Here is a 23453-nt window from a genome sequence, read left to right as displayed (position 1 = left end):
AGTCATTGACTAAAGAGTCATTTCATGGACAATGAAGTCTTTGGGACTTCAAAGAATGTAACTTATTGTAAAGACATTTTGATAAATGAAAAATGTCATGATCTATTCAGTGTATATGTCTTTGTTACATTCGAATAAAAGCCTCGATAAGCATGTTGACAGATTGAGATTGGTCCACTCACATGGACAATCATCTCTATTTGTTAAGTACGAATAGAGGTAAGACCGTTGCTTATGGGACAACTTATGTAGCTGTGAATAAAGACATACTCATAAGTTAAGGTCGTCTTGATAATTGTGTCAAGATGAGATCATTTATGTAATGATTGGAGTAAATGCATTAATCATTTACTGAATTAATCTGCTTAAAGCCATATTGGAATTCATATGTTGAATTCAAGATTGAGCATTAGGTATGTCTAGATTGAAATCTGTACGATGTTAAACTTTGGGAAAAACATGCGCTCTTTTTAGTAAAGAGAATAACATCGTAGCATGTGATTCATACCACATGTGCTATAACACCAAGAAGGGTAGTAGGAGAATGGATCTCTGCTTCTCTACTATGTGAGACCTTTGAAATTATAAGTTAATCTCAATCTTACCCTAAGTGACTATTTATTTAGCTGTCTACTTGAAGTTCTGATCAGTGTCTGCTACTTTAGCATGTTTCCTATTAACTATAGATGATTCGGTCTATGAAGCATAACTAGGAAAGCGACTGATTAAAATAAATAGATTTTAGCTAAAAAGAAAGATTAAGATTGATTTACATCTGTGACATTTATTCACTGGTACAAGTTACATTTTTAGTTCAGTACATAAAATGTAATTGTGAATAATTTGTTTAATTGGAGATATTGAATATGCTCTTCACATATAGTGAATATGAGGGATTAGAGATGTTCATAATGATGTAAATAATTTAATCTGGGGTAAAGACAAGTCATTGATATCTCTGATTCGTTCTAAAGAGCAGTTATGTAAGGTGTAATAATCTTCTTAGCAATAAATGCTCAGTATGTTTGCTGTTGCACGAACCATTTTCCCTAATGTATGAAATGGATGTTCTTATATGGTCTTTGTGACTAATTAATGCTCTGTTCTTCGTGGCTTGATCATCATAAAGTCTATGTGACTTATTTGATTTTTGTGACTAATTAATTTTATTCTGGTCTTCATGACTTGATCGTCAAATAATCTATATGACTTAATCGGTCTTTGTGACCAATTAATATTTGGCTTTGGCATTATGACATGATCACCTCGTAGTCTATGTGACTGACATAATCTATGTAACCATATAATCTTATGGATTGACTTGAACGAGTGGGAGATGTTAGATGTTGCATCAGTTGCAATGTCAGGAAGATGAACGGGTGCCCATTCACCTTCATCTTCCTCCATTGAAAGCCAGCCATCAAAGCATCGGTTGGTAACCGATGTTTTACTTGCTATATATGATGGCATCCAAGAGCAATCGGGGGCAAGCGAGAAGTGCATAAGGTGAGGGGATAAGAGAACGAGTAGAGAGCCAAAGCAGAACATCCTTGGATTTGGTTCGTGAACCTTGAAGCGCTTTCTAGTTACTCGTGATCGTGCTTCCGACAGCGGCAGCGTCTTCGTCGACCAGCATCTTCTTCTGTGATTTCTTCGGAAGATCACTGTGAACAATTATAGTTTGATTTCATTTTTATTTCATGCTCTCAAAGAATCTATCAACTGCAGCATCAACTTGAAGAAATATCTTCCTAGTGGCAGCTTCACTTCTGCATTAATGACATGAAATGTGTTGAAGATAGCTTTAGCAACACTACCCTGCCAAACAAAAGCTCAATTGTTGGCAGGGGCATCCGCATCCTCGGCCCCCTCTTCCTCATTGCCCATCGCTGTGGCTCAGTGAATCCTTCTTAGCATCAGCTTCCAGTGCCTTTTTATTGATTTTCTACCTCCTCCCACAGCCACAACACTGATCCCATCTAATATCATAGCACAGACTTTGAAACAGGTTTGTCAATGTGAGAGGTCTTTGCTCTTGTATATAGAAACAAAAGTCTCAAGTGAACTTGGACCGTCAAAAAGTTGCTTCTCTTTCTTTTCACATCATTCAGCTGGGGTGAGCTTACGAACTTTGGCCGAGTCTTGAGCTGCTTCAAAACCAAGAACTTTCATCAGGTTATTTTCCTTAACTTTTGGCTTGGGTGGTTCTAAGAGGCCTTGTCTGCTATCTCTTGCCCATCCCTCTCTTTCGCTAGACGACTCTAACTTCCTAAGCTTTCCGTAAATTGTAATTTTCTCTGTATTAAGTTTTAGTTCCACATAATCATCATAAGTTGTTCTAGGTAGTAAGGGTTTGTCCTTGAATACCAAAACAAATTAAAAAAATCAGCGATATCAAGGATTACAATGAATTGATCTATGTGAAGATGCAGTCTCCTTTTAAAGCAACGACATATATTAGGCTCTAAGTGACTAATCACACGCACAATAAATGAGATATTGGCGTAATGATGGTGAGATAATTTATCCTTCCAAAGAGTCTCCTATACTTCTTTGGATCATATAATAATTTCCCTTGCTTGGCATTAGTGTAGTATTCGAATAAATATTGTTGGTGCAATATCCCTCAGGTCAAGGTTGACCTGGGTAACCAAGCTGAGTCTTGGTTTGGGTTTAGATGTTTGACAATAAGATATTGATTGAAGAAGAGTCAAGTAGGTCAAGGTTGACTGGATACTTGACTGGGAAGTCCTAACTGGGATGTTAGGCAAAATGAAAGACCTAGTGAGTGAAGCTAGGCAGTATGAAAGTCCTGGTGAGTGAAGCCAGGCAGAAGAAAAGTCCTGGTGAGTGAAGCCAGGCAGAAGGAAGTCCTGGTGAGTGAAGCCAGGCAGAAGGAAGTCCTAGTGAGTGAAGCTAGGCAGATGGAAATCCTGGTGAGTGAAGCCAGGTGAAAGTCCTAGTGAGTGAAGCTAGGCAGATGGAAATCCTGGTGAGTGAAGCCAGGTGAAAGTCCTAGTGAGTGAAGCTAGGCAGATGGAAAACCCTAGTGAGTGAAGCTAGGTGAAAGTCCTGGTGAGTGAAGCCAGGCAAGGGAAAATCCAGATGGATCAAGGATGATCGGACATCTGGTGCTGGGAAGTCCAAGTAGGTCAAAGGATTGACCAGATACTTGGCATGAAAGAAAAGTCCAAGTAGGTCAAAGGGATTGACCGGATACTTGGCACAGAGAAAAGTCCAAGTGGGTCAAAGGGATTGACCGGACACTTGGTAAGGGAGTCCTAGCAGGTCAAGGGAGTGACTAGATGCTAGGCATGACATACCAACAGGTCAAGGTTGACCGGATGTTGGTTTGGGAGGTTTGAGACTTGGTTTTGGACAAAAATCAAGTGCTGGATCGATCAGTGGATCGATCCAGACCTGTCCCAGCGAACAGAGAGTCTCTGGATCGATCCGTGGATCGATCCAGAGGTCCCAATCGATCAGTGGATCGATTGGGACGCGGCTGCTTCACGCGATAAGCGCTGGATCGATCCAGGTGCGTTTCCAGAGCACAGAGGCGCTCTGGATCGATCCGTGGATCGATCCAAAGCCTCCCCGATCGATTGGGAACATTCGAATCGATCGGGATCCGACCGTTGGCGTCGTTTATAGCTGCAGGCGTGTGATGGCTACGGCACCGCTTCTCCGATTCACTCCAGATTACTCGCCAGCTCCTCCACAGCGCTCTCAAAGATCAGATCGCCAGTTCTTGAAGGATCTTGGAAGCTTTCCAAGTCAAGAGGCGGATCAAAGGCAAGAAGAGAAGCTAGGGTTAGGGTTTTCTGTACTCATTGTAAGCTTTGCGCTTGTATTTTGTTTCCCTTTCCTTTCTTCTTGTACTGAGAGTCTTGTAGGGCTTCTCCGCCCTCGGTAGTTACCGAAAAGGAGTGTTTTCATAGTGGAGGGTGCGTGCGTGGTGTGTATCCTTGGACTAGTCACCTCTTGTGAGGTGGATACCAAGTATACCAACCGTGTTAGCGTTGTTGCATTTGTTTTTGTATTTTCCGCTGCATATTCTTGAAGAAACAAGCAACGCCAAGCAACGCCGAGCAACGAGTGAACGCGACGAGCTATTCACCCCCCCTCTAGCTACTTTTGGTCCTAACAAATATTGGAAGAATCAACTAGCTTTTCCCCTAATATAGTATGATACGGTGCATAATAATAGGATCCGATCGTCAGAAGTCAAGGGGAAGTAGCAGTCAGAAGTCAAGGAGATGTCGCTATCAGAAGTCAAGGGGGCGTGACAGTCAGAAGTCAAGGAGATGTGGCTATCAGAAGTCAAGGGGACGTGGCAGTAAGAAGTCAAGGAGATGTGATAGTCAGAAGTCAAGGGGACGTGACAGTTAACATTCGAAGTAAGACCACTTGGGTCATCTGGCGTATAAGGCCAGGGAGGGGTCTACCGGTCAGGAAACCAGGTCTGCGACATGACGCGTGATCAAGGCAAGCCGGACCTGTCTTCACCGGTTGGGTTTCCTCAAGCTAGCCCGCGTAAACAAACTTGTCATTCTCGGTCGGGTCTGAATCATAAAAGCCGAAAGAAAGGGACTCTGATCGCACCCCTCCATCCATCCAGCCTGTTCATCAGCACTTAGCAGACCGACCCGGGCTACCTCGATCACACCCCGGCAGGATAGAAGGTGCTATGCGACAACAGGTCATGGAATCGTAACCACCTGTCAGAGAATAATTGTTACATGTCAGGGAATATTCTAACGGTTGAGGTCATCTGCAAATAGAACCTTCCTCCAATCTATAGGAGAAGGCCACGTGCCCTCCACCACCCGACAAAGTCCTAACACCCGACACCCTCTGACAGGCGCCAGTCTCTAGAAAGTACGCACTGTCACATAAAAAGGGGCGCCCTCTCCCTTGCGTAGGTACACTGTTTTTTTGGGGAAAAAGTACCTAACTTGTGCGTTGGAGGGCCTGCTCCAGGGACTTTTTCCTTGATTTTCGACCTCTAACGTTCCGTGTGCTTATCTGAGTGTGCGCAGAGTTCTAGTATCCCGGCTTAGATCCAACAGTCTTTTAGGGCCACGTGGGAGCCGTTCTCTGAAGCCCGTATGATCGCAATATTATAGTTTCCTCTTCATCACCACTTACGACACTTCATCCGATTTTCATTCGACTCAGATTCTGAATATGATGATAGTAGTCCCTTGACATGAATCATATATTAGGAAATATAGATATACTCCTGTGACAGAGCACTATTGTATTTACAATTAATGCTCAACAAGTATAAAAAGCTAGGATACAGAAGAAATCCAAGAGCATACCCAAGCCTCATGTAACTTCATATTACCCGGTCCTTCGACCAGAAGGTACTTTTGGTACATGGGCATCCTGCAAATTGGAGATTAAAGTAAATAAAAGCTTTACAGATTAGTTCATAAAAAAAATGATCTTCCATTTCACTTATCCACCAGCAATATCTTGGCTACTACATCCATTCCCATGTTTCAATTATACATGCAGGATAGTTCATTGGGACTAAATACTTGTAGAAAATTCACTGGGTACTTCTTTCATAAATGTGATTGATTACTTGACTACCATAATGGTTGGAGGATAAAACAGAAACATCAATTGGAGAGCTGAGTTAGGCTACTTTCATACTTCTCATCCTCTGATCTTACATAAAAATAGTGATGGGATACTTAGATGAAAGGACTACATTGTTACATATTAGCAAATGTGACTAGGAAAAAAAACTAAAGTGGGCCATTTCAGTGACATGGCTTCGATTAAATTTACAGTTTAGCAACATAAAAACATCATGAAATTTTTTGGCTTCCTTAATCCTTGCTAACAATATTAGATTAGCTATTCTCTTTTAAATGTCTAAGAGACTCAACAAATGTGCACACGTTGATTCTTAAGCACGGTAATGTTTAATCTTCTTTGCAAGCGTTTCATAAAGGTACCAATGGAAACATGATTATGAAAATACCTAAAGGTAACATGACTTGCATGTTTTTATATATTATCTCATCCAGAAAACAAGTCAATCTAAATACTGTTGAATAATTCCCCGGTGAAATGATTTATGGCAACAGACATGATAATTCCTAATTTTAGAGGTATAATAATTGTGGAACAGAAATGTACTCGTAGTAGTATTTGTTGATAAATCCACTGCATTCTTGACTGATTTCCTATTGTTGGACCGTTGTAAATAAGAATAAAACACTCAAATCAAGTAGGGAATAACCATAAAACAAAGAGTGGAACAGATAGAAAAGTCAAAAAGATTAAAGAAAACATAAAATTGCATACATGTATGACTTTTCCAAAAATAACAAAGGAGTTTTAACAAATTTTAAAATGAACTACAAATCAAAACCTGCAAGAGATTGTGTGTTTGTGTCCTTGGTTGATTGTCAATGTGATGCTCTTGATTTATGGGCGTGCTAAAATGACTGTCAAATGGCAAATCACCTGTGGTGGTGTCTTCCTAATTCAGAACCAAAACCTAAATATTAGATAGAAAGACAAAAATCATAGGGCCAAGGGATGTAAAAGCGTGGAATAATAACATTACCACAAACCATCAAATCAATTCGCTGTGTATTAAGGGGAGTAGCAGTTGCACTAGATTGAAGCGTATTGCTTTCACTACCCATCAACGATGATCTCAGAAAATCCTAGTTGATACGGTATATAAAGATGGGATCTAATTAAATTAGACAGTAGAAATTAAAGGGACGTGACAGTCAAAGATAATTCAAAGTTAAGGGAATATGACAATTAGAAGTCAAAGGGATGTGACAGTCAGCAGTTAGAAGGGGAAAGAAAGAGTTAGACCGCCTAACGTCATCAGCCGCATAATTCTCGATCGAGTACATATCAGGATCTCAGATCTGAGACACAAGATGCAGCCTAGAGTAATGACTGACCTGCCCCGACTGGTCAGGTTTTCTCAGCTCGAGCCGCATAGCCAGGTCTAGTACTTTCAGTAAGACAACTCCCATTCGGCCCTTCAGCAATCCAAGCGTGAAAGATGGGACCCTCGCCATAACTCGTCCCCCTTATCAAGACGCGAGTCAGGTGGCACACCCAAACAGTCATTCTGAGTTGTCCGTAGTTAAATCTAAGTATGACAGAAAGCGCTAAGCGACAAACAATGTCAGGAAATTGTAACCGCCTGTCAAAGAATAACTGTCATCAGACAGGGAATATTCCAGTGGTCGGTCATGAATGGAACCTTCTTTCAACTAATGAGAGGTCACCAAGTGTCCTCCATCACCCGACAGACCCTGACATTCGATATTTTCTGACATCGGTTAGGCTTCAAAGGTACATATTGTCATATAAAATTGGATGTCCTCTCCCTTGAGCAGGTACGCGCACATCCGCACTCGTCTCTCTACAGTTCTTTTTTCCTTCGTACACTGTTATTATAGAGAAAAAGTACCTGACTTGAGCGTCAGAGGACCTACGCCAGAGACTTTTTCCCTGGTTTCTGGTGTCTAACATTCTGTGTGCTTGTCTGAGTGTGCGCAGAGCTAAGTATCATCGATCTCGTCACCACTGTCCTTAAGCTCCACGTGGAGGTCCATCTTTCCGGTGCATATACGTTAGGTGTGTCCAAATCATCTCTCCGTCAACACCAATACTATCTCAGTCGGCATTCGTCTGAGTCAGATTTCGGATAATATATTGGTCATGAATACATAGCCATTTAAAATGCACATCGAAGCAGTTAAGGTCACAACTGTTTGATGCAGATAAAATTACCTGTTCCTTGTTGGGTTGAGCTAGAGTTTCCATATCAGACTCTTTTGCCTTTATTTGTGGACGGCCTCGTCGTTTGACATGCAAAGAACTGAGATTCTTATTAACGCCAGAGGTTCCAATCTGAGCTAATAACAGATTTTGGACATTGCCATTGGCTTGAGTTTCGAAAGATAGAAGTCTGGGCTGCTTCTGTCTACAAATAATATCATCTAAAAGAGACTTCTCAACCTCTTTTAATAACTTCAAAGCAACCTGGTACCTATCGTCTGACACGAATCCTAACTCAGCAAGATGAAGGCAGCGTATAGTCAAATAATCATAGCGGGACACAGGAGTATCATCAACCTGCATGTCATTCAGGCGTTCAAAAGCACTTAGTCACTTGTAATCTTTTTTCCAGCGACTAAGAATATAATGAGATGGAATTTCAAAGATTTGATGAAGCTTAAATACAAACAATGTATGTCTACACAAAATTCCACAGAACTCAAAAGAACCACAAATGCATTGAACCTCAAGTTTATCTGCATTATAAAGAACCTCATGATCCTTATTTTCTGTGGGTTTGCCATCCTCAACGAATACTCTGACTTGAAAATTCATGACTGGCCCATCCATCTGAATTGGCAAAACATCACAATACATTGTAGCTTTTAGCTCCTCCTGGAATTTCCTGAACATATTAAAAGTGTATACTTTTGGTATCTGCTCTTCCATGTAAAATTTTGATATCAATAATGGAGTATTGTGAGATTCTGAATCTGCTTCTCCCTCCTTTTTGTATTGCTCTGCAGTATCATCTCATATTTACTAAACAACTGCTTAAGAAAAGTCTTTGGATAGACATATCCATTTAGATAACTGTTTATAGTTCACCAAGTTGGTATATGAACATTCCAACCCAAAATGTGTGTTTTAGAAAAGCTGGTACCCAAACATGTCTGTTTTCATATAATGAAGTAAGCCATTCATTACTTTCAAGACCATAATCCACAATCATCTTCATCCAAGATTTTTCAAAATCATCAATCTTTAAGAAATCATATGCTGATTTCTTTAGTGATTTTTTTTTGTTGGGATGTATATTATAAACTTAACTTTTGTATGAACATTTGTTTTGAAATATTTTGAAATAAGAATCACTTTGGTCAAATGTCTGTATTTTATATTTATATATATGTCAATACAGTTGTCCATTTAATTTATATTGTAGATAACATAGTATGTGGTGCCACACAGAAGATCATGTTATCACTTCCTTATAAATTATAAATAGTAGCTCACAACAAAATGGATTGGGACAAACCATTGGAACAGTTGTAGTGTAATTTGGTATTAATTTGTCTTGACTATAAAATTACACTAGTACACTATGAGTGTATTGAACAGGACCAGGACCGTTTGAGGTTGTTCGATTTGTACTTACTACATAAAAGAACAGAACTTCTGTTATTATGGATATGCGTCCTCTTAATCCTTATATAATAACAAGCACGTATACTTAGTATTTATTTCTTTAATTTATCAATAGGTGAGATTTATTCGTTAAATCAATAGACCCGATGAGTTGAGAAATAGTACTATTTATATGGTGTGTTATTAATTATAGAAGAAATCTGTGTCATAATTATTTAGGTTGATGATGTCCCCTTGAGGAGCTCATAAGGATTATCATGTAAACCTTGCAACTAGACTTAGTCCGGCATGATAATAAAGTTGAGTGGTACTACTCTTGGAATCAGATGTTAAGTAATTGGGTTGTCAATAACTCAATTAATTAACGAACATACGATATCTTAAACACGGGGAGATTAACACACTCATGATAAGAAGGAGCTCATATTGTAATATGAGATTGGTGTGGTAGTTCAATAATAACCCTTTTAATGGTATGGGTTATTGTTGATGGACTTGGGTTGAGTGTTCGGGTCGAACACAGGAAGTCCAAGCTCATCAGGAGCCTAAACCAATTCCTCCTCTAGGTCCCTGTTGTAGCCTCTATATAAAGTCTCGCATCCACCCATCCATAACTTAGTTTGGTTTAACTTGGATTGGTTTAACTTGACTTGGTTTAACTTGACTTGGTTTAACTTCGTTATAAAAAGGGAGATTTTTCCTAAACAGAATTCTGTTATTTTTCTTTCTTTGTAACCCACAACAAGCCTATAAAAAGGAGTAGGTGGTGGCTCCTAAAACCTAATTTTCTCTCTTCTCCTCCTTGTGGCCGGTGCCCCTCCCTTTCCTCCTCACCTAGGGTCGGTGCCCCTCCACTCCTCTTGCTAAGAGTCGGTGGCCCCTCTCCTTGCTAGGGTCGGCGACCCCCTCTTTGCTAAGGCTGGCGTCCCCCTCTTTTACTCCTTAGTGAGCGGCAACTTGGAGAAGAGGAAGAAGGTGCCCCATCCTAGAGCCTCCTTTTATAGCCGACAGTTTGGAAACTGAGAAGAGAAGGAGGGTGGTGTTGTCTTGGTAAATCGTCTCCCACACAACGTCCAAGAAGAGAAGAGAAATATGGAAGAAGATCAAGAGGTATTTAACTACAAAGGAAATGTACAACTAGTTCTTTAATTTCGCTGCGTAATTAGTTAGTTTTTCTTTGTATCATTTTTGGAATACCAATACAAGAGGCCAACGATCTTGTACTTCGATCAAGGTGTACTTTGATCATTCAAGAACTTGCTTGATTGATCAAACACATGTTTGATCGAACATGCGGGTTGGTAGGAAAAGTTTTGTTCTTGTACAATTTTTTATACAGGGAAATTGAAATAGAACGGAATTTTAGCGCCCTTCATTCTTAATTGCCTTGAATTCAAGAAAATCTTCCAATTGCTTTGGAACTTCACTTAGGATGTTGGACAAGCACAAACGATGTCTAGTACATGGAAACACACCCAGGATAACACCTTGAATGACCTTAGAATAGTCAGTAACAATAGCATTTGGGCAACAATCTAGCATAGAGGTTAAGAATGCTTTGCATAACCAAGTATTGTTGGAAAATTGATTTGATGATCAATAGGGATAAGACGGCTATTTTGCGAGTAGACTATTGTATATCAATTTCTCAAGTGAATGAGAAATTAATGTTTGATGAACGGTTGGTCCGATATGATTGGATGAAATTTGATTTGCATACGAGTTGGATTCATGGATAAATGTCGAACTCAAGTATGTGAAACCATTGAGGGGTATAAAATTATAATTAATTTTATTGATTAATTAAAAGATTAATCTGTTGGTGCGGGAAGCATCCGACGATCGAACTAATGTTTTGATTATGGCAAAGGGTTCAAGTTAAGGTGTTTTGTTATCTAACGTGCTTAAATGAGGTCTCAGGAAAGTCCTAACTGCAGTTAGGCAGGTGAAAACCCTAGGGGGTGGTAACCCTAGGTCATAGGGGGTGGTAACCCTAGGTGAAGGAAAATCTTAGGGGGTGGTAATCTTAGGTCCTAGGGGGTAGTAACCCTAGGTGGAGGAAAACCCTAAGGGGCGGCAACCTTAGGTCTTAGGAGGCGGCAACCTTAGGTCTTAGGGGGCGGTAACTCTAGGTGGTGAAAATCCTAAGAGGGGGTAACCTTAGGTCCTAGGGGGAGGTAACCCTAGGTGGAGAAAAACCCTAGGGGGTGGTAACCCTAGGTCCTAGGGGGTGGTAATCCTAGGCAGAAAGTCCAGTCGGTCTGGAGGACCGGACTGCATCAGGTAATCTCTCCCGAGGGGAGTAGGTGAGGATGCGTTCTCCGTAGAGCGAACAGTAGGCGTCGGGTAGACCTAAGGTTTCCGGTCGGAAATCCGAAGTCAGACCCGGACAGTCTGATGACTATCGATCACTTGATTTATCATGTTTATATCTGTTCTAACTTTGTCTTGCAGGGTATGTTGTTGTTTTGGGACTAACGTGTCTTGTAGGTACAAAAGGAACAAGCTAAGCCTCGGATGAACAGTGTCTGAGGCACCTCCATGGAGCTTGGAGGCGCCTCAGGTACAAAGATGAGCTGTCTGCGCAGAGGAGCTGGAGGGGTCTCCATGGAGCTTGGAGGTGCCTTAGACTGCTTCTTGGAGGCGCCTCCATGGGGCATTGGAGGCGCCCTCAGGTGGATAAGAGGCAGCGACAAGAGCTCATCAACAGCGAGGATTGCGAGATAAATCTTTAGGTTGGAGGCACCTCCATGGGGCATTGGAGGCGCCCTCAACGAAGTATTTAAGCAGGTCTCGAGGAAACAATAAGAACATCTGATTCCAAGCGACCTTTCTGCAACCGACTGCTAATGAGAAGTTCCAACGAAGCTACAACTTGACGACGACGACCTGGAGTTTTATTTCTGCCATTTCTTTTATCGTCGGTATATTTATTTGCTATTAATTGTACTTCATTTGTAAATCTTTTACGATATTAGATGTTGCCCAACGTAAACGCTTAACGAGCATGGGCCTTGGCGTAGGAGTCGCCACAGGCTCCGAACTAAGTAAATACCCTGTGTCTCTTTGTGGTTGTCTCTTATTTTATTCCTCTGCGTTTCTTTGATAAAGTTTTAAATTGTAAACGAATTAGCCACGAGCGCTATTCACCCCCCCTCTAGCGCATCTTGATCCAACAATTGGTATCAGAGTGGGGTTGCTCTGAATTGGTACAACTACCGTTCGAACATTCTTTTCGTCGCTTTTTCGTTCGTTTAGGGCTTTCATTTTTTTCTCTCCAAAATTAATTTCGAAAAATTCATTATCATCTTTTCACCACTGGTCCGTATTAGCGAAATATCGCGTTTTCAAAAATTGGTGGTAATATTTTTTATATTATTTTAATAATATTTTATTATTTTTTTCTCAAAATTCCTGAATTACTATTTCTATTTTTATCCCGCACTACTAATCCATGATCAAGTCCTGGGATATTCGTTTTGTTTGTTTTTTTTGTGCATTTCCTCTAAATGGCCCAACAAAAAGGCTACAACACTATCCGTCCCCTGCTCTTCACCGGAGAAGACTTCGTGTAACGCCCCACCTCCTACTGTCTAGGCTGCGGGGCTGGGGGTTACATTATGCTAAACTATTTTGGGGCTATCACTGAATATTATGGTGCGGAAAAGCTGAACTAATTAAAACTCTATGCTATGTGCTATAAAACCTGAAATTTATATTCAGAATACATTTCTGAAGTTATACATAAGCTATGAAGGGAACCGAACTCTCTATTTGGTAAAAGACTGAAAGCAGACACTTCTAGCTGAAATCAGACACTCCAATCGATCGGCTGATCGATTGGAGTTGTTTGATCGATCTACTGATCGATTCAACGTGCTACTGTGCACGGAAGCCTCGTCTGGATCGATCGGCTGATCGATTCAGTCTGGCCAATCGATCCAGAGATCGATTCAGAGGCTCTCTGTTCATGGGACTTAAATTCTCGATCGATCATCTGATCGATCCATGGCCGATCGATCAGCTGATCGATTCATCAGCTTTCTGTACGCGGCAGATCGCTTACCAATCGATTGGCTGATCGATTCCATAGTGTTCTGTACGCGGGGACTTCTTCCAATCGATCGGCTGATCGATTAAGGTCTGCTCAATCAATCAGCTGATCGATTGGGTTTCTGATTTCTGTAGAAATCAGACCCGACCTGTACAGAACCTTCAGAAATTCAACTACAAACACAACACTAATACTAGGCATATCATTACTCATGGTTAGCTATCTAATATCCAGACAACGAGTAATCTAAGCATAACTTCCATAATTCAAGACACACAAATAACTAAAAGTGCAGAGAGGTAACACTATAAGAAATACTAAGTTCTCAAATTTGCTAGTTTTTCCAAAGATCTTCATTCCAAGTTCCTTCTCACACACATCTAGTTGCATTGCCCTCTAGCCTCCGCTATTCCATCTTCCCTTTACCTTTATCTGCAACATAAGGAAAAAGGAACTATAATCTTGGGAGCTTAGTAAGAAACCATCTACCTCACAAAAACATGCATTCAAAGAAATCATGCTTTCTTTTAAAATATGCTATGCTGATATACATGATGGGAATCATACTAGAATACTAAAATATGGCAGTCAATTACTAAACATAGCTGTTTGTTGTATCAACAAGAACTAAACTGATACATAAGCTAAGCTAATTGTTATCACCATAAGAAACTAAACTGAAACTAAGCTATATTCACATATTTGTTTTGTGAAGTTTGAAAACTATTTTCATAAATAGATAAAAAAATACTAATCATGCTGCTGATGGGTCCGGCAACTGTACTTGCTGTGCACGCATCCCTAACTAGCCCCGAGGTAGCAAGTCCCAAATCCAGTAGGGTTACTAGGTTATCTAAACCTAGGGACGACTATGGGAGCCCAACCCAAGGACAACTGAAGTCCAGTACAGTGCCACTGATAAAAGTAAAATACTGTTTATAAGCTGATTCATCTTATCTTACTTTTACTAGGTTATCTGAACCTAGAGGTAGGTTACCTAAACCTAGAGGTGACTATGGGAGCCCACCCATTGGACCGAAGTCCCATATAACTGAAGCAAAGCTATGTATGCTATTTAAAGTACATCTAGGGTATTTAACCGAGCTATTAAAATGCCTACTGTAGCATTTAACTATACTAGGCATTTTATCGAACACTTGGTGTGCTCTAATTCTGCATATTGCTAAACTGAGAACATAAATGCGAACTAAGGGCATAAAAACATACAATTAGCTACTTATACTGCAGGTGAGGGGTTACTTACATCCTGCACTAAATTTCCTTACAATCCGATCGTTAGATTTCCGGAGAAAATGATCGTTTCGGCGATCCTTTTGCGTCTACGCTTCCTTCTCGCGGAGGGAAGCGTCCTCGTATCGGAGACGTCGCCAGATGGGGCTCCTATGACCCTAGGGATGGAATCCTAGGTTTCTTGAGGTTGTGCGCCGAGAGGGTGAAGAAGAGAGAAGGGTTCGGCGGTCAGGGTTTGAGGGTGAGGAGAAGTGATCGTTCAGAAATAAATTCTCCCACTTAAATTCCCTATTTATATTAAGTGATAAATACAACCAAACTAAACCTTAAATATAATTGCTCTCCTCTTCTTTCAGCACACCCCTGCTGGGGCCCCTTTGTTACTAGAATCACCCTATATGTCATAGAGTCCATAGGTCGCGGGTTCGATCCCCGCTTAGGCTATTTTATGTTTTTGTCTAATTTTGCTACTTCGGCTATTCTAAAAATTCTATAAAAATATCCTAAAATTCTGGAAAAATAATAGAATATTTCTAAAAATTTATTTGAGAATTTTCAGGCGTTACAATCCCCCATACCTTATAAAAAGTTCGTCCTCGAACTTAGAATAACTCTGGGTACTTCTATCTCATACTAGCTTCTGTCTCCCAAGTTGCCTCTTCTGTTGTGTGATTTTACCAAATAACTTTTACTAATGGTACCTCCTTATTCTGCAATTTCTTAACTGCTCTGTCTACTATCTGAATAGGTCGACTGTCATAACTGAGGTCTTCGCGGACTTGTACCGACTGAGGCTCAATCACCTGGGTGGCATCTGGGATATGCTTCTTCAGCATAGAGACATGAAATACATTATGGATAGCTGACATCTCCTGGGGTAACTCTAGCTCATATGCTACCTTGCCAACTCTTCTAATGATAAGGTATGGTCCCACATATCTGGGACTCAATTTGCCCTTCTTCCCAAAACACATTACTCCCTTCATGGGAGCCACTTGGAGAAATACTGTATCCCCAACTGAAAACTCTAAGGGTCAACGCCGTGTAACAACATAGCTTTTCTGGCGGCTCTGAGCTGTCTCTATCATCTGGCGGATCTGCTGTATAGCTGCTGTGGTATCTGCTACTAGATCTGTCTGAAGTTCTAGCTCTTTCTGTTCACCACTCTCATACCAGCAGATTGGAGATCTACACCTCCGCCCGTAGAGAGCCTCGTAGGGTGCCATGCCGATGGTGGCCTGATAGCTATTGTTGTATGCAAATTCTGCTAAACACAGATATTTGCACCAACTTCCCTTGAAGTCTAGGGCACACGCTCGGAGCATATCCTCGAGTACCTGATTCACTCGCTCCGTCTGACCATCTGTCTGAGGATGGAAGGCTGTGCTAAACTTTAACTTGGTTCCCAGTGCTGACTGTACACACTCCCAGAAGTGTGACGTGAACCTACTGTCTCTGTCTGAATGATGGTCCGTGGAACTCCATGCAGTCTGACAATCTCCTTGAGATACAACTGAGCTAGCTGCCCCATGGAGTAGGATATACTGATAGCTAAGAAGTGGGCTGATTTAGTCAATCTGTCGACTATTACCCAAATGACATCAAAACCATTCGTGGTTCTGGGTAGTCCCACTATGAAATCCATAGAAATATCCTCCTACTTCCATTCTGGGATTTGAATAGGTTGCAGAACTCATCCTGGTCTCTGGTGTTCTGCCTTAACCCTCTGGCAGGTCAGACAGGTACTAACATACCTAGCGATGTCTCTTTTCATCCCAGGCCACCAAAAACATTTCTTTAGGTCTTGGCACATTTTGGTGGAACCAGGGTGCATCGCGTAAGGAGTCCTGTGAGCCTCATCTAGAATCTTCCTCCGTAGTTCCTCCTGATCCGGAATGCATAGTCGGTCACCAAAATACACCACCCCACTATCAGATACTCGAAACTCTCCACCTTCTGATTCTGCTATCCCTTGCTTAATTTTCTGAATCTCAGGGTCCTGATTCTGAGCTATCTGAATGTCACCAAGCAGGGTAGATGCTAATGTCATAGTAGAGAGTTGCCCAACTATAAGCTCGAGATCGAAATCTGTAATCTCCTTTTGTAGGGGCGGTGACATGACTGCTAGGGATAGTAAGGTAGCACTGGACTTCCTACTAAGTGCATCTGCCACCTTATTAGCCTTTCCTGGGTGGTAGAGGATGTCTATGTCGTAGTCTTTGACCAGCTCGAGCCATCTGCGCTGTGGCATATTCAGATCCTTCTGAGTGAAGAAGTACTTCAGACTCTGATGATCTGTATACACTCTGCAATGAGCTCCATATAAGTAATGTCTCCAAATTTTGAGGGTGAAGACAACTGTTGCAAGCTCAAGGTCATGAGTAGGGTAGTTCCTCTCATAGTCCTTGAGTTGTCTGGAGGCATAGGCGATCACCTTGTCATTTTGCATCAGCACTGCTCCTAGTCCCAATTTAGAGGCATCACTGTAAATATCAAAGTTGTCTGTGTTTTCTGGCAGAGTCAGAATGGGTGCACTGGTCAATCTTCTTTTGAGCTCCATGAAACTGTTCTCACAGTCCTCTGTCCACTGAAATTTTCTGTTCTTCCTGGTAAGAGCTGTCAGTGGGGAGGCTATCCTAGAGAAATACTCTACAAATGTTCTGTAATAGCTTGCTAGTCCTAGAAAGCTTCTAATCTCACTGGCGTTCTTAGGTCATTTCAAGTTACTCACAACCTCTATCTTACTGGGGTCTACCATGATACCATCCTTGGAGATGATGTGACCTAAAAAGGACACCTGATCGAGCCAGAATTCACATTTCGTGAACTTGGCGTACAGCTAGTTCTGTTGAAGGGTCTGCAATACTATCTTCAGGTGCTCTGCGTGTTCTTTCTGAGTTCTAGAATAGATAAGGATGTCGTCGATGAACACGATAACAAACTTATCTAAGTACTCTCTGAATACTCTGTTCATGAGGTCCATGAAAGTAGCTGGAGCATTCGTCACGCCAAAGGGCATGACTACGAACTCATAATGTCCGTATCTGGTCCTGAAGGTTGTCTTGGGTATATCACCTTCTTTAACTCTAACTTGGTGATATCCCGATCTGAGATCTATTTTAGAGAATATTGCCGCTCCCTTTTGTTGATCGAACAGGTCATCTATCCTGGGAAGAGGATACCTGTTCTTAATCGTGACCTGGTTTAGTGCTTGGTAGTCTATACACAGGCGCATGCTCCCGTCCTTCTTCTTCACGAACAATACAAACGCTCCCCATGGTGAGTGACTAGAGCGTATGAAGCCCTTGTCGAGCAGCTCCTGTAGTTGCTCCTGAAGTTCCTTCAGTTATGCTGGAGCCATGCGGTAGGGTGCCTTGGAGATGGGTTTCGTACCGGGGATAAATTCTATCTCAAATTCAATCTCCCTGTCTCGTGCTAGGCCTGATAACTCCTCAGGGAAAACTGTTGGATAATCATATACCACTCGGACCTCCTCTAGCTTTTGGTCCTTGTCCTGACTGGTACTGACTACATGTGCTAGGAATCCCGTACATCTCATATCAAGTAGTTTCTGCTCTTTCAGAGCTGAGAGAAACTTCTTGGCCTTTCTCTTCAATTCTACGATGTACCCAAACTGCACTCCTGCTTCGGGTTGGAATACAACTCTCTATTTACGGCATTTTATGGAGGCACCGTACTTAATTAGAAAGTCCATTCCCAAGATGACGTTGTAGTCAGTCATATCTAGCACTATTAGATCACCGAAAAACTCTCTGTCGGCTATAATGACTGGCACTGCTCGGAGCCAGTGCGTGGATGCCATGATTTCTCCTGAAGGTAGTGTTCTCAAAAACTGACCACTGAGTACCTCTGGAGACCTTGCTAACTTCTCGGCAAATGTCCTGGATATATAAGAATGGGTTGCCCCAGTATCGAATAAGACAGTTGCACTTTGCTGTAAAATACTAATCTAACCTGTAACAACTGTCGAGGCATTCACTACGTCTTCTCTGGTGAGTGAGTAGATCCTCACGTTCGTCATGGCTGAGGGGGCTTCTAGTCTATCCTGACTGATGTGTGGTCCATCTATAGCAGCCTGCATCTGATGTAACTGTGCTGGGTTACCTCCGTACTGAATCGGCTGTGGTGTAGGAACACTGGTCCTGTTCGAGCATTGTTTAGCCATATGACCTTCCTGGCCACATTCAAAGCATCCTTGTGTGCCCTTGCGACAAACTCTTGGGTGGAATTTCCCACAAGTAGAACACTTGGGATAACTAGGCTGTTTACTAGCTGGTCCCCCTTTTGGGTAACTCCCTGATTTACGTTTGTGACTGGAGTTTCCTTTCCAGTTAGAGCTGTAGCCCTGGTGTTTCTGAGTACCTGAGCCTCCTTGGCCCTTAGACTCTGAGAGGGCTTGCTTCTGCTGCTTGATGCTGTTCTGGTAATGCTCAGTGGTCAGAGCACTACTCACTAGTTCTTCTGTGGTTTGTGGCCTATGGACGTCGCTGGTCACATTCATTGCTATTTCCAGCCTTAACATTTTGAGCATCAACCAGACTCGTTCTCCTTCAGTGCTGACTAGTTCGGGGTATAGACGAGCCAGTCTGTTGAATTTCTTTACGGCCTCCTCAACTGAAAGGTTGCCCTGACGAAATTCAGTGAACTCGTCATAGTGGCGGTTTGTGACTCGCATGTGGAAGAACTCCTCAAAGAATTCCCTTTCGAAGTCGGCCCACGTCATATGGTTCACTGTGCACTTCGCTTTAATTTTCTCCCACCACATACGTGCGTCTCCTGCTAGGCAGAAAGAGGCACATTTCACCTTTTCATGTTCTGGCCAGTCCAGAAGCTCCATCGTACTCTTCAGTGTTTTGAACCAGGCTTGAGCATCCCATGGTTCACTGGTGCCTGAGAAATTCTCTAGCTTGATCTTCTGCCACTGGATCAGATAGACTTCTCTTCTTGCCCCTGCTACTGGGGCTACTGGTGCTACAGGTTGGACTGGTGGAACCTCTATCACTACTGGGGTTGCTAAGTTAGGTTCTGGAGTGACAGTGAGAGTGTTCTGCTGATTAGCCCTTAAGGTGGCTATCTCCTGTTGCTGTTCAGCTAGTTGCTTCTGTAACTGAGCCACTACCTCTGCAAGCTCTGGAGGAGGCACTGAGCTGCCTACCTCATGCTGAGGCTCAATAGCTGGTGTCTTTCTAGCTGGACGTCCTCGTACCATTTTTTAGAGAAATAGAGGACATACATAACTAATACAATCATAGGTACATAACTACTATTATCATGTGAGATGTTATCATATATAAACAAGCTTCAATTGTAATACCCACAAAATTATAAGATAAGTATATGAGTGTTATTTTCTTTAGAGCATAAAAATAAAAAGAATAAGAGAAAAGGAAAAAATAGAAACCAAAATAGAATAAGAAGAGGTGAGGTCAATGATTGAACCTTGAACCTCCCACAAGTAATAGAGTTAAATTAGTGGATGAAACCACTAGAGTAATGAATGATAAGTGAATAAAAGAGAATGGAAATGGTAGTTAAAGGAGAGAAGATGGTTAAGTAAAAGAACAAGAGAAAACCAAGTTACTTACCTTCTCTTCCTCTTGGTTAAGAGAAGAAGTAAGCAAAAGATAAATTGCCTACTTCCCTCCCTCTCTCTATTTTTGTGGGATTAAAGGAATGAGGGAAAAGAGGAGTTGAGGGAATGAATGAAGACATGCTTCATTTACAAAGGAATAAATAGGATTGGGAGAAGAAAAGCAAGAGATTTAATTCTTCTTCTTCCTCCTTCCTTCTCCTTCTTCATTCTCCACCGAAACCAAGAGCCCCTCCCTCTCCTTATTCCAAAAGCTAGGCTAAGTTTCCTCTCCAAGAAAACTAATTTACAAGAAGAAGCCTTCAAGATCTACCCCTTCCAAGCAAGAGAAACAAAAGGAGGTGCAAGAAGAAGAAACTCTCTCCTTCCTTTGCACCTAGGGTACCTTTTTCCTTAAGAAAAACCACAAGCGAAAGGAGGTAAGTATCCCCTCACCTGTGGTACAAGTAGTTCATAGGTGCTTTCCTTTATGAAAATAGATTTCTAAAAACTTAAGGTGTGATCCATGGTAAATTCGGCCAACAAGAATAAGACCCTTAGGAAAAATTAAGTCCTAAATATGCTCACCATGATTTTTATGATATGTACTTTTTTTTATAAGAGATTTGTTTAGTATTCTCATACTTGTATGTTGCTTAGAATTAAGATTTCTCTCCTTAAAACTCTCGGCCAAGACAAAATCAAGGACCTAGGAGAACTTAAAACCTAAACCAAGCATGTCATGATTTTCCTTATGACAAGATATGAAGTTAACATGATATTTCTCATGCTTGTATGTTGATTTGAAACTGTATTTCATGCTCATGAGATTTCGGCCATAACAAGTTTAAGGGCCTAGGAAACTTAGAACCTAACCTAATTATGCTCATGATGTTCCTTGTAATAGTTGCTATGAAATTGATTTAGGGTTTCCATGCTTTTATGACACTTGAAACCTAGTTCCAAGCTTTACAAGTTTCGGCCATAACAAGTTTAAGGGCCTAGGAAACTTAGAACCTAACCTAATTATGCTCATGATGTTCCTTGCAATAATTGCTATGAAATTGATTTAGGGTTCCCATGCATTTATGACACTTGAAACCTAGTTCCAAGCTTTACAAGTTTCGGCCATAACAAGTTTAAGGGCCTAGAAAACTTAGAACCTAACCTAATTATGCTCATGATGTTCCTTGTAATAATTGCTATGAAATTGGTTTAGGGTTCCCATGCTTTTATGACACTTGAAACCTAGTTCCAAGCTTTACAAGTTTCGGCCATAACAAGTTTAAGGGCCTAGGAAACTTAGAACCTAACATAACTATACTCATGATGTTCCTTGTGATAATTGCTATGAAATTGGTTTAGGGTTCCCATGGTTTTATGCCACTTGAAAACCTAGTTGCATACTTAACAAGTTTCGGCCACATTAGGTTTAAAGACTTAGGAAGCTTAAAACCCAAACTAAACTTGCTCAAGATGTTCCTTGTGATAAATGTTATGATATTGGTTTAGGGTTCACATGCTTTCATGCTACTTGTAACCTAGAATTGTGCTTACTAGGGTTTCAGCCATGACAAGTTTACAAGCTTAGGAAACCTAGAACCTAAACTAACCATGCTCATGATGTTCCTTATGGTATATGATATGATATTAGTTTAGGGTTCACATGCTTGTATGTTGATTGTAACCAAATGTGATGCTTGATAAGTTTCGGCCATGACATGTTTAAAGACTTAGGAAGCTTGGAACCCAAACTAAACATGCTCAAGATGTTCCTTATGATATATGTTATGATATTTATTTAGGGTCCCCATGCTTTCATGCTACTTGTAACCTAGAAACATGCTTGATAGGTTTCGGCCATGACAAGAATAAAGGCTTAACTTAGAACCCATGTTAAACATGCTCATGATGTTCCTTATGATATATGATATGATAATGATTTAGGGTTCATATGCTTTTATCGTGCTTGTTAACCTAGTCAACAACTACATGTTTCGGCCACTTCATGATATTTGGGTTAGAGACCCAATTATGAAATTCTATGTGTCTCACATGCAATGCTTCATGATATGATAAGAATATGCTATGCTTCTATGCTCATTTATGTATGCTTATGACCTATGCATGATGATGACCCTTATGATGTGTTATGTGCCCAAATTCATGATGTGCTGTGTGCCCAATTATGCATGCGTTTATGATGTGCTATGTGCCCAATTTCATGATGTGTTGTGTGCCCAATTATACATGCGATCATGATGTGCTGTGTGCCCAAATTCATGATGTGTTGTGTGCCCAATTATGCATGCTTTATGTTATGCCTAAGAGTTGCTTCCCTATTAGTTGAGACTAAGAGCACTCTTCATGATATGAAAGGAAATATAATATGCATGATATATGATAAGAATTATGATATGCATGACATGCTACTTTACTTTTTTATGGTTTGTACCAAGGGTGGGCTCCATAAGCGCCCCTGGGTCGATGGACTAAGAAACGTGCCTCGTTAGGGATGGGCTCCTAAGTGCCCCTAGGTCGATGGACTAAGAAACGGGCCTAGTATGTATGCCTTGTAGGGTTCAAGACTTGCTACCTTGGACCTACATAGGACACGCGCATTTATGTATGTGGTACAAGCCGGGGCCCTAATCATGTTGAGATTATGTTTAAGTATGTATGTAATAAGTTTTCAAAAAACATGTTGCATATATTTTTCATGATACATGTTTTCGAAAGTCATCTCGCATGATACTTATGACTATGTTATGTTATGCTAGGATGCACTTTATGATTATGCCATGATATGCCATGATACTACGGTTATGTTATGTTATGCTAGGATGCACTTTATGATTATGTTATGATATGTCATGATACTACGATTATGTTATGTTATGCTAGGATGCACTTTATGATTATGTTATGACATGCCATGATACTACGATTATGTTATGTTATGCTAGGATGCACTTTATGATATGCCATGATACCTTACGATTATGTTACGATATGATGCTTCTATACATGATATGATGAGTTGTCTTTATGCTTTATGCCTTATGAATATGCTATGCTTTACGGTTTTTATGAGTAGGAAGGATCTTACTGAGCCTTGCGTGCTCATAGCTTACTTTCCTTGTACCACAGATAAAGGTAAGGAATGGATGTACTAAGGGAGCAACAGGAGGGGCAAGAAGGACGTGTATAGTAGTGGCTCGGCTAAAAGAGAAAGACCTGCTTTTATCTAATAAGAATTATGCTTATGTCGTTCTTTCATGACTCCATGACATTTCACCATGTTTATTAGTATTATGGTTTAAATTCATGATAAACATGTTATGTGACTTTATA

The 23453-nt window shown here is 41.0% G+C and overlaps 1 pseudogene; it reads right to left on the bottom strand.

Moving 5' to 3' along the window:
* Positions 1-1693: 1693 nt before the first annotated feature.
* Positions 1694-7067, bottom strand: LOC121979455 (annotated as a pseudogene).
* Between the last annotated feature and the right edge of the window lie 16386 nt (positions 7068-23453).

This window comes from Zingiber officinale, chromosome 5A (assembly GCF_018446385.1).
Source record: "Zingiber officinale cultivar Zhangliang chromosome 5A, Zo_v1.1, whole genome shotgun sequence".
In the NCBI taxonomy this organism is placed as follows: Eukaryota; Viridiplantae; Streptophyta; class Magnoliopsida; order Zingiberales; family Zingiberaceae; genus Zingiber; species Zingiber officinale.
This window is presented reverse-complemented; position numbering and strand designations above follow the sequence as displayed.